Source organism: Neophocaena asiaeorientalis, unplaced genomic scaffold (genome assembly GCF_003031525.2).
Source record: "Neophocaena asiaeorientalis asiaeorientalis breed wild unplaced genomic scaffold, Neophocaena_asiaeorientalis_V1.1 scaffold55, whole genome shotgun sequence".
NCBI lineage: Eukaryota > Metazoa > Chordata > Mammalia > Artiodactyla > Phocoenidae > Neophocaena > Neophocaena asiaeorientalis.
This window is the reverse complement of record NW_020175684.1, coordinates 5137651-5150008: the sequence shown is the minus strand read 5'-3', so window position 1 is coordinate 5150008 and position 12358 is coordinate 5137651.

Genomic DNA, 12358 nt, shown 5'->3' with positions numbered 1-12358 from the left:
TATATATATATATATATATATATATATATATATATATACATACATACTGTATCTTCATGGTGGAAATACTGTATAATGACATGCTACTGTACTTCCTTTCCTGTTATGGTTGAATTATGTCCCCCTAAAATATATATTGAAATTCTAACACCTGGAACATATGAATGCAACCATATTTGGAAATAAGGGTGATGAGGTCATACTGGCTTACAAAGAGCTCTAACCCAAGGCCTGGTATTCTTATAAAGAGAGGAAAATCTGGACACAACAACGCAGAGAGGGGAAATGCCATGTGACAAAGAAGGTAGAGATTGGAGCGATGCATCTATAAGCCAAAGAATGCTAAGGATAACTGTCAAGCACCAGAAGTAGGTAGAGGGAAGAAAGGATCATCTCCTCCAGATATCAAAGAGAGCATGGCCCTGCCAAAACCTTGATTTTAAACTTCTATCTTCTAGAACTGTGAGAGAATAAATGTCTCTTGTTTGGGGGTACTTTGTTACAGCAGATGTAAGAAATTAATACACTTCCCAACTCCTCATTCACTAAGGTCCCATTTGTAGCTTGAAATTGGCCATGGTGGGAATATTTACCACACGGGAATTAAACAGTATTACAAATTAGAGATTGATTTAATGCTGATGCTGAAAGAAGTTTTAGTTTAATGAATACAATTTGTATGAGGGTTAGGAATAGTTAACCGGTAGATCATAGATAAGATTTAATGACAACGTATTTATTGGGATAAAACCAGATTGGGATGCAGATCCATTTGTTAAACCATAGTATAATTGAAATCATAAGTTAGCTATAGCAAAAATCAAATATTCTCTGATAATTAGTTGACCGTATCCAATTTACCATAAAGACCATTCCCCCACGATCTGAACACGAGCACTTTACATGGAATGATGGTGAAGAACCACTTCAAATTATCAGTGACTTTTTGATGTGTGAAGTGAAAAATATGTAATGGGGATTATTAGAGCCTTGTTAAAGAATATATGATGTTTCTCCCCAAGTCATCTTTCCCTGTTCAAAGTCATCTGAGAGCAGAAACTGACCACGAGTCATCTGGGAAATGCAAATACTAGATGGGTAAAGGGGCAAGTTGAAAGGAGAAAAGATAGATAACCTTAGAGGATTTTTAAAAAAATCACCATCCCTGGGCCTCAACCTAGACTTATCAAATCAGAATAAGGGAAGTAGAGTGGCATAAATTAAAATATGTCAAGGGTTCACCCAGTGATTATGATAAATATTCAGAACCAGCAAGTACTCATATCAATGCTTTTTATATTTTTTTTCCTCTAATTAGGAGATTCCACACTTCCAAATATCCCCTGCTGCTTCTCTTTCTTTTGCCCAATGCTTCTAGGGAGAATGACATAACCATTTTCTATTGGCAGTGATCCTGTGCTATGTGTGTAGCCAGAAGGGCTGATATATTTTTACTGTTCTCAGTTTCCTAGTTTGGATCTGCAGCTGGTATTCACAAAGGTTAGTATTATTGACTTTTATTCAAAGAGTCACCTTAATCTGGCTGAAAACAAGACAGAGGCATTCTACCTGCCTCTATTTCCAAGCAGGCCTGTACTTGCTGCTTTGTTTTATTCCTTGTATTTTAGAATATGTCTGTACATCAATCATCTACCATTAAGCTTTCCACTTGACTTCACTGTATAACCCCTGCTTTCTGTAACATTATCAATTATGCATTAGCTAACAGTATTTAATATTAGAAGACTGGTTCCATTTTAATATATGTTGCCAATTTTTCCTTGTCATTTAACCACAAATATGATGCTCATGATGAAGTCACACCAAAAAAGCCAGTATTACAGCCATTAAAATAAAACTGGCTATTTCATTAATATAACTACTTGACAAATGGAAGTTGATAGTTAATTTGAAGCATACTATATACTCATCGCTGAAAATATTAGACAGATTTATGGCTTTAGTTTGCCTCTTTGGGAGTCAAATATGTAATCATAGGATGGGGCAAAGAATTCAGTGATTATTTTCAGATCTTTATTACCTATGAAAATTCCAGGCTTAATGATCTGTTTCTGTCATGCTGGCTGGTTGGTGATATCAGAGTCATTTAACTTGGTCATCCATCCAAAATACTGTGCTGACTCTGAAAATTAAACCCTAACCAACATCCTCATCTGCAGGTGCCTTATTTGTACTGTAATGTGAACAACATAAATGGGACAAAATATATTTTCAAATAAATCTATACTATGAAAAAATAGTACATGTACAATTATCTCTATTATTGAGATTTAGGAAAACAGAAGTACTACAACATATTGTGATATGGTTGAAAGCTTTTGAAAGGAGGAGCCATTTTAAATAACACAGAAAGAAAAGCAGTGAAGAAGGCAGAAAATATTAAGGGGCACTAAACTACCAGATGTTACTGAGTTACATAATTAATATACAGTAAATAATATAGGTTGTAATTCAAGAAACACATCTTACATTCTTTTGGGAAACCTCAACCATGTTGTCCAAATGAGAACCAATTTTATGGGTTGAATTTTGTCATGCCAAAATTCATACACTGAATTCCTAATTTCCAGTACTTCAGAATGTGACCTTATTTGGAGATTGGGTATTTACAGAAGTGATCAAGTTAAAATGAGGTGATAGGTATCCCTATAAAAAGGGGAACGTTTGAGAGAGACATGAACACAGGAATAATGCCATGTGAAGAGACACAGGGGAAAGATGGCCTGGTATAAGCAAAGGTGAGAGCCCTGGAACAGATCTATCCCTCACAGTCCTCATAAGGAATCAACCATGCTGACCCCTTAATTTCAGACTTCTGGCCTGGCCTCCAAAAGTTGGAGACAATATATTCCTGTTGTTTAAGCCAGTCAGTTTGTGGTCATTTGTTATGGCATCCTTAGCTGAATAATACCACCACCCTCTTCCTACGTGATTCTGCTGCCTTGATGAAAGTGTTTGGACTATGATTGGCACCTGTTCCATGCTGGAAACCATACAGTCTCACTTTCCTAACCAGTGTTAGGGACTGGGTGAATAACCTAAACCAAAGGACAGTTCGAGTCTTTTCATGGAGATATTTAAATTGGAATTCGGAGAATAATGCCCTTACTCTTGGATGAAAAATATGAGCCCAGGAGCTGCTGGTTGCCCTTGTTTCTCTCCATGGAGAAAACCAATCAGCATAAATAGAAAATGAATGTGACACATAGAGAGGAATAGTGACAAAAAGCAGAAAAAGGCAAGAATCACTGGTTGTACTTCTCAAATATACATCCCTCCAAACTTTCCTGATTATATGAGGCAACAGGGAAAATTTTTATTTTTTCTTTTGCTAATTACTCTCTGTTTGATATTGTGTAAATTTCTTAAACTGAACCTAAATTCTCATCAGTAAAATGGTATTGATATTAGTTACCTTTTGATATTTTCAAAAGGTCAAGTTAATCATTTGTAAATTTCCTGGCACATAAAACATATTGGATTAAATAAATGTTTTTTTAATATTAAATTCATCAATGTCTGAACAAAACTAATAATTGATTAATAATCATAGTATACCCTAAGATTGGAGATCTAGAATCTTGTCTTATTGTTACACCATGGCCTCAGGCAAAACATAATTTTCACCCTTACCTTTTTACCTTATCTGTCTGCTATGTCTATATCTTATTTAGTGGGTATGATTTTCCCCTGATTTTATCTAGGCATCTCCCTGCCCCAGGTTAAGTCCCTGCTATCTTCAGCAGTCAGTGCCTCTCATTCATCCAAGTCCCTACTGCTTGAATTCTTTCTCAGTGTCCTGCCTTATTTCTGCTTGTTTGCGATCCACATCATAATGGGCATTGTCGAAATACATGGTCAATACCTGGCAAGCCATCAACAAAATCACCTGAGTTGAAACCTCGTTTTTTTCTGAGTTGTTGGCTGCCTTACAAACACATTCATCCTATGACAAGAGGAAAAATAAATGTGATGGCAATAGGTTAGCAACTAATTTACTTATGTGTCATAAAAGCAGCTATTTAAGTGAGTTCAATTACAGAAATTAAAAAAGAACTGGTTGATAATAGATCACCCTAAGTGTCCCAGAATCTGTTTTTTAGTATTTTGCTACCTTATCTACATAATATTATTCCTGTAATAAAGTTACCTAATGTAGGTTCTAAGGTAATTCCATGATCAATTTCTACATAAGAGGTCATTTTGCTTTGTATGCATGGCTTTTCATATTGTTTCACCTGAGCTGAACCTATAGTTGTATACACATCACTGCTCTTTAGCCATACCTAGAGGCCATATTACATAGATGTTTAAGAGATAATAGAAATGAATCATTAAATGAAATTTAAATTCACTTTAGGATGAAAAATAAGCAAATAAAAATATGTTCCAAAGGACAAATTTGTTGCTATTCCATTTTTTAAAAGAAATCCTTCATATCTACATTGTTAGTAGGAATGATTTTACTAATATTTCTATATAGCAATAAGCTTTGACAAGATGAAGGATGCATGTCATATTGTTGTTTACAAATGTTGAGTTTGTAATGTAATAAAAGTAATAAAATTAAACTTTACCTAATCTTGTAAAAAATATAGAGTAAGTTCATTTCTTTCAAAGTTTATCATTTTGTTAACACAGGTTATACTTACAGATATTTCTGCATACATCAAATTTCCTCCTGAATAAATATTTAGTTACTCATTAGCATTATCCTAGCAAATGTTATTTGTGCCAGGCTCCAGAATAAGAATGAACAATAAAAATTAATATTATAGACAAATAAGCACTGCTTTACAAGGAGAATTAAATCCTGGTAGGAGAGAGTGCAGGGTGCTTTAGGGACATATAGAGGTAGCTAATAGAGCCTTCAGGGATAAATCACATATTTTATCCTATAGAAGAAACCCAAAGTTTGTATCTTCTAACCTCTAAAACACACACTCCCACACCCACATCCACACCCCACATACCACATACATGTGCTCATACTCACAAAAGTCACCAAAACACAGTTTAATATTTACATATCAGAAAAGCACAAACTTTTTGAGACTAGAAAAATAAGTAATCATATTGGGGACTGATTCTTTTAGCAGGATGTAGATAAAGAATATAAATAAAACTAATTAGGCAGAAGTGACTTCTTAGATTCTTAATTTTCTTTTTCAGGAGAAAGATACAATTTCTTGAACTCTGCTCCAGACCACAAGGATACAAGGAACAAACACACATACACACACACAGAAACACATACACACATGCCACACATCTATTTTGGATCTTCCTGCACCTCTTCATTTTCTGTTCTGAAGCATCTAGAAGTAACAAACAATGTCAGAACCTCAAAGATATTCGTTCTCCTTATTGTCTCAATCTAAGACTCTTCCTCAACTTAACCTATATTAATGAGGCTGAAAATTGACCCAAAAAACAGACATTGCAGGGCTGGAAATTAAGTGGCAGTGACAGAGTCTAAATAAAAAATCTCTGGACTAGATAGATAGTAAGAGCTTTAGATGGAAGAACACGTATGTGGGGTTTGGGAAATGTCAGAGCAAGGACAAGCATTAGAAAATATTCCATGACAACACCAATAATCAGAGAAAGTTCAAAACATGATTTAAATGTTCTAGAGTGAATTACCTGAATGGATCATGGGCAAAATTAAGAGAAATAAATACCTATAAGTAAATATTAAAGAGTACATGTTGGTGATAATCAAAACTTCCTACTGGAACCATAAAAATAGAAGTTCTGATTAAAATTTGATGTGGTTTAAATATACCATGGGTCATTTAAAAAAAAAGAATTTAGAAAACTGAAATTAGTAAATGAGAATTTAATACAACTCATACGAATGTTTTAAGGACATAAAGTAAAAGACTAACAAAATAATAGAAATTACGGGACTATCAGCAGAAAAATGAAAACTAGATAGGAGGACAAAATGGGAATTTTAACCAGAAAGAACAATAACTGAAATGAAATTTTCACCGGGTTTGTGTGGTAAGCAGAATAATGATGCTCCCACCAAAATTTAAAAAAATAATAATAAGATGTCTATACCCTAATCTGAAGAATCTATGAATGTTAGATTACGTAGAAATTGGGAATTGAGGTTTCAGATAAAGAATTAAGTTCCTGATAAAATGACCTTTAAATGGAGAGATTATCCAAGAGTGCCCAATGTAATCATAAGGATCCTTAAAATTGAAATCAAGAGACAGAAGAGAAGTTTTAAGTGATGTAATATGAAGGTTCAAACTGCATTTTTCGGCTTTGAAGTTGGAGGAAGAAGACCATGAACCAAGAAATGGGGCAGCCTTTAAAAGCTAGACTAAAAGCTGGAAGACATAAGGAAATAGATTCTCCTTTGAAACTCTGGAAAGAAATGCAGCCCTGTAGACACCTAAACTGTAGCCCATTGAGACCTGTGTCACACTCCTGACCCACAGATCTGTATGAAAACAAATTCAAGTTGTTTTAAGTCACCTAGCCTGTGGTGATTTTTAAAATTAGAAATATCTAGCAATATATAAATAAGAATTTCAAGAATTAAAATTAGCAGGTTAAGTTTTAACACAGGTAAGTTCTAACTATTATAGCAAATATTTTAAGGACTTAGAGGAGAAAACAGACATAGGGAATCTCGGTAAAAGAATGCAAACTATAAAAGAGAACCAAATGGAAGCTCTAAAATTGAAAAGGACAATATCTGAAATGAATATTTTAATGACTAGACTTAGCAACAGATTATACACAGCCAAAGGAAAGCTCAGTGCATTTGAAGACATATCAATAGAGCACTTGACTGAAAGAACGACGAGTGCTGCACATGATAAATATGTGGTTAATGTAAAAGTGTTTTTTTTTTTTGTTGAGAAGTATCTGTAAATGATTGTACTAAATTTCTTCTCTCCTTGTATATGCTTTTCACTCCCCATTGAGGAACTGAGTTTATTAGAAAAGAGAAAATTTAATATTCTGGAACCTTGCCAAAATTCAAAATATCTGGCATCTTCTACTTTCTTTTTTTTGGATCCCAACCACCATGCACTGAGAAGCCTAAGATTCATGGAAAGGCAATGTGCATCACTCAAGTAAACTGCCTCAAATGAACCTCTGGTCAAAAGAAGCACAAACTGCTAGCCAAGTGAGTGATCTGTTTTGGTCACATAAGCCCAGACTAGCAAAGATTCCTGCAGCCACCATTGACATGTATTGCAGAACTCTCTATCTGAGCCCATCCAGAACACCGCTATTTGTTCAATCCTCTAGAGCCAGTGTCTATGTGTCAGATAACCCCAGCTCTATGCCCTGTCTCCAATTAATTACTTTACACTGCTCTTTAAATCTTCTAGACAGTTCAATGCCACTGAACTTAGAATTTCAGCACTGGACACCCAATCTCATGAGCTGACCTCTTCCAAAGCTGTTGAATGATATATAGTGGTTAATCACGTGTTCCTGAGCTTTTCTTCTCTATTGGTCATATCTGATAACATCACAGCACACTGCAGGGGTATTATTCAAATGAAGTTAAGAAACTTCATTCATGTCTCCAAACCCTAAATATCTTACATCTAATAGCAATAGAGGCAGGCCCCATGCCAGATACAACTTTTAATAAAATTCCTTGGTAATCCAGCAGACTTGCTGTCATTTCGTCTGCACAAACTCTCTATCAGGACTTATATTTTTAGGTTAATAGAGAGCACAGTCTAGTTCACTCTATTTTTAAGGTTGGTAGTGGAACCAAGCAAAAGTGTCAGCTTAAAAATTGCCTGACATGAGAAACACATTAACTACAAAGGACAGTCTATCTTCTGAGCTTGGGAGGGTCAGATGGCCCTAAAGACGTAGGGAAATAGTTTTAACCACCTGAACTCTATGTGTCCAACTCTGTTTTATGGGATCTCTTTTTACCAGAAAAACTAGTGTGGTCACAGTGGTCATGACCTGTCTGTGTAGCAACCATGAGTCAAAGGCAATATCATGCCTCACTACTCATTTATTTCATTTTCTCTACATCAGGGGAAAACTAAAGAAAAATAACAAGCAAACAAGGCTGAAAAACAAAACAAGACAAAAAACTAGTGACTTCCTGTAGGCAATATGGCAAAAAGAAGTAAAAAGGAATTCATTGGATCTAACTGGACAATACTTAGAAATGTAAGTAGTAGTTCTGTGAACAAGAGTGGAGAAGGGAAGAATGCCAGAGTTAATGTCATGAGCCTTACAAAGAACAACGGTATAAAGAAGCTCAAGTCTCTAGGTTAGTGGGAGAAACTGGGTACTTGAACAGGAGAACCTCCACCTTTAAGACATTCATGTACTTCAGTGACCTTTCTAGATGTCATTTTGTCAAAATATATCTGGGGATTTAAATATTAATATATCCAAGAAAATTTCCAAGGAAACAGTCATACGTGCACACAATTTTATCTACAAAATGCTGCAGCATTTTTTATGAGAGTAAAAAATTGAGAATTAAAGAAATGAAACAACATTTCCAAAATAGAAAGATGGCTGTTATCTGTCTCAATCATGAAAATCAAACCCTATTTTAAATGTGGATACTTGATATGAGTATACATTCAAATTCAGTGTTAATTTTGAAACTGCACTTGAGAAAGTACTTAACCTGTCTGGTGCCTCAATTTCTTTCTCTGGAAAAAGAGAATAAATACTAATACTATTGTTGCAAGGATTAAATAGGAAGCACTTAGGAATGAATTTTGTAGAGTAATTGCTAAATAACTGTTATATCTAAAGCATATTTCTATAAAAGGGTGTTTGCAATATATCAGTGCTTTCCAAACTTTTTTGACCTGGACCAATGATAATGCATATTATATTGTATTTCCAGTACACAAACATGTAAACACACATAAACATATGCAGTTTCACACACAGCACACAAAAGAACTCTTAGAACACTTACTCTATGTATAGAGCACCTGATTTTTCCATTGTATGCTATGCTATGCTATGCTATGCTATACTATTTTTGCCACAGTCTGCTATTTTGTTCTACTTTTTAAAATGCTGGTCACAGACCCCCAAGTCAATTTTATAATTGGCTAAAGCTTCCCTGGAATGCTCTTACAGGTATTACATGACCTCTAAATCAGGCCATCATTTACTACCTAGTCTACCTAATAATTTAATACCTAATTTCACTAATCCACCTGTTTATTCTCTGATATTTGATTGTTTATTGTAATTCTGTCTCCTCCCACTAGAATGCAAGATCATTGCAGGCAAGAAGTTTCTTTTTCTACGATAACTAGAGAAGTTGGTTTTCTTGTTTGTTCGTTTTTTTGTTTGTTTGTGGTACGCGGGCCTCTCACCACTCTGGCCTCTCCCGTTGCAGAGCACAGGCTCCAGACGCACAGGCTCAGCGGCCATGGCTCACGGGCCTAGCTGCTCCGTGGCATGTGGGATCTTCCCGGACCCGGGCACGAACCCGCGTCCCCTGCATCGGCAGGCGGACTCTCAACCACTGCGTCACCAGGGAAGCCCTAAAGCAGTTGTTTTAGAAGATATTCTAACACATATTTTTTAATAAGTGTGCAATTAAAATATGATGGACCTAGGAAAAGATTAATTAAAAATGGATAGAATGTCACAATATTGAAAGGTGATACTTAAGTGAAATGATCTAAAGACAGATAAATAGAAGAAAAGCAGATAGCTTGAGAATTGAGTAAAATATATATATATTATAGTTACATATATATATATATATATATATTTATTTATTTATTTATGTTAAAAAGCATGTCCCAGAGAGCAAGAATAACATGCTCATGCTGTGAAATATTGAAAGATTCTAAGGTTAGATATTTTTAAGACTAAAAACAATTCAAGAAACCACTGAGAAAAAATATTATATTTAATTTTCATAAACTTTTTAAAGTCATAACACACTGAGAAATATGTGCTTTAAATATTTGAAATATAAGATATCACGATCATCTGAAAATATCTCTAAGGAGGTTGAATTTCTTTGTATTTATACTCAATTTTACTACGTATTTACTATTTTTTTCCTATTTTAAGTTTGGTATCATTCTGGTTTATGTAAAAACATAATCAAACATGTAATTATGTAGTCAAAAATGTTGGCAGCTACCAAAAATGAGAATATTAATATATCCATCCTAATTTAGATATTACAGAGCTTCTAATGTATTTTTTCTAGTTCATTTACATTCCATATCACATTCTATAGTATTACATTACTATAGAAGTGTGGCCTTGTCAGAACTCTTTATAAAATGTGACAGCAAACTAGTAGCTGGCTATATATATATACACAGTGAATTAAACTCAGTGAACTGTCAGTATAACTTGATATTAGTTGGATATTTAAATTGAATTTGTAAGTTCTTTTTGAATAGGATGTCTTATAACCCACTATGTTAAAATAACTGGAACAAACACACAGAAGATTTTATATATATATATATATATATATATATATATATATATATAATTGGAGTATGGTTACTTTACAATGTTGTGCTAGCTCGTGCTGCACAGAGAAGTGAACCAGCCATATGTGTACACAGATCCCCTCACTTTTGTTTGTCCCTCCCATCCAGGTCACAACAGAGCACCAAGTAGAGCTCCCCATGCTATACAGCAGGTCCTCACTAGTTATCTCTTTCATACTCAGTGGCATATATTTATCAATCCCAATCTCCAAATTCATCCCACCCTTCTTTCCCCACTGGTGTGCACACATTTGTTCTCTACATCTATGTCTCTATTTGTGCTTTGCAAATAGATGCATCCGTATGATTTTTCTAGATTCCACATATATTCATTAATATATGATATTTGTTTCTCCCTTTTCACACAGAGTTTAAATGTACTCTATGTTAACAGCAGAACTATACCACAGCAATTTCATTAGCAATATTTTTCACATATTCTTTGAACATTTTTCTTTTGAAATAAAGATAAAATTGAGTAAAATGAATCTCTTTGGTTTAAGAAATAATAATACATTTATATATACTGATTGCTCACATTAAGAAACATTGCCTTTGAATCTCAGAGAGGTGGGCATTCATAAGAAACACAAAGAATATCCACCAACGTGCATGTTCATCTTTATTGGAAATGTAAAAAAAAAAAAAAAAAAATTACCCTACATGAATATACTAATTACACTCTCACTAGTGGTAGGATGAAAACTTCTGTTGTCTCACGCTCTTATACACTTAGTATAAATAGATTAATTTCACTTTAATTATTATCAAATTGCTGAACATAAAATTGTATTTTATGGATTTAAAGTTCCTTCTGATATTCATGGGATTGAGCTTCTTTACATAGGTTTCTAGTTTATTTGCATTTCTTCTTCTGTGAAATACCTATTGATGTTTTTCAACCACTTCCATATGATAGCTGTTTTTATTGACTCATAGATATTGCTTATGTATTTGGAATAAAAATCCTTGGTTTGTTTTGGTAGTGAATATCCTACATTTTCACTCTAATTTTTAAATGAATAACATTTTATGTTGAATAAGTCAACTTTATAAATTTTTTCCATATGTTTTTCTTATTTTTTGTCTTTTATAACTTCTTACCCAAATTTATAAAGTATTCACTTAGTTTGCTTTCTAAAGTTTTGTAATTTGCCTTTTACATCAACTTCTATATGTGGAATCTAAAAAAGTGATACAGATGAACTTATTTGCAAAGCAGAAATAGAGACACAGACATGGGGGATGGCCGTATGGATACCTGGGTGTGGTGGTGGGAGAGGCGGGATGAACTGGGCGATTGGATTTGACATATATACACTACTATGTATAAAATAGATAACTAATGAGAACCAACTGTACAGCACAGAGGACTGTACTCAATGCTCTGTGGTGACCTAAATGGGAAGGAAATCCAAAAAAGGAGGGGATATATATATATATATAGATAGATAGATAGATAGATAGATAGATATAGATATAGATATAGATATAGATATCTGATTCATTTTGCTTTACAGAAGAAAGAAACACACCACTGTAAAGCATCTATACTCCAGTAAAAAAAGAAACAAACAAAAAAACCCACTTCTCTATTCAATGTTATTTTTCCAGGTCATGAGTAAGGGATGGGATTTTACTTTTCCCCATATGAACAACTAATTGTTCCATAAGTAACTACTGAATAACTCATTTTATTACTGTAGAGTTGTACTACACATTCTTAATCTCTTTGTTTTAGGTTTTATTCCATGTCTTTATTTTTTATTGTTATTGAAGAATAGTTGACTTATAATGTTGTATTAGCTTCAATTGTGCAGCAAAGTGATTCA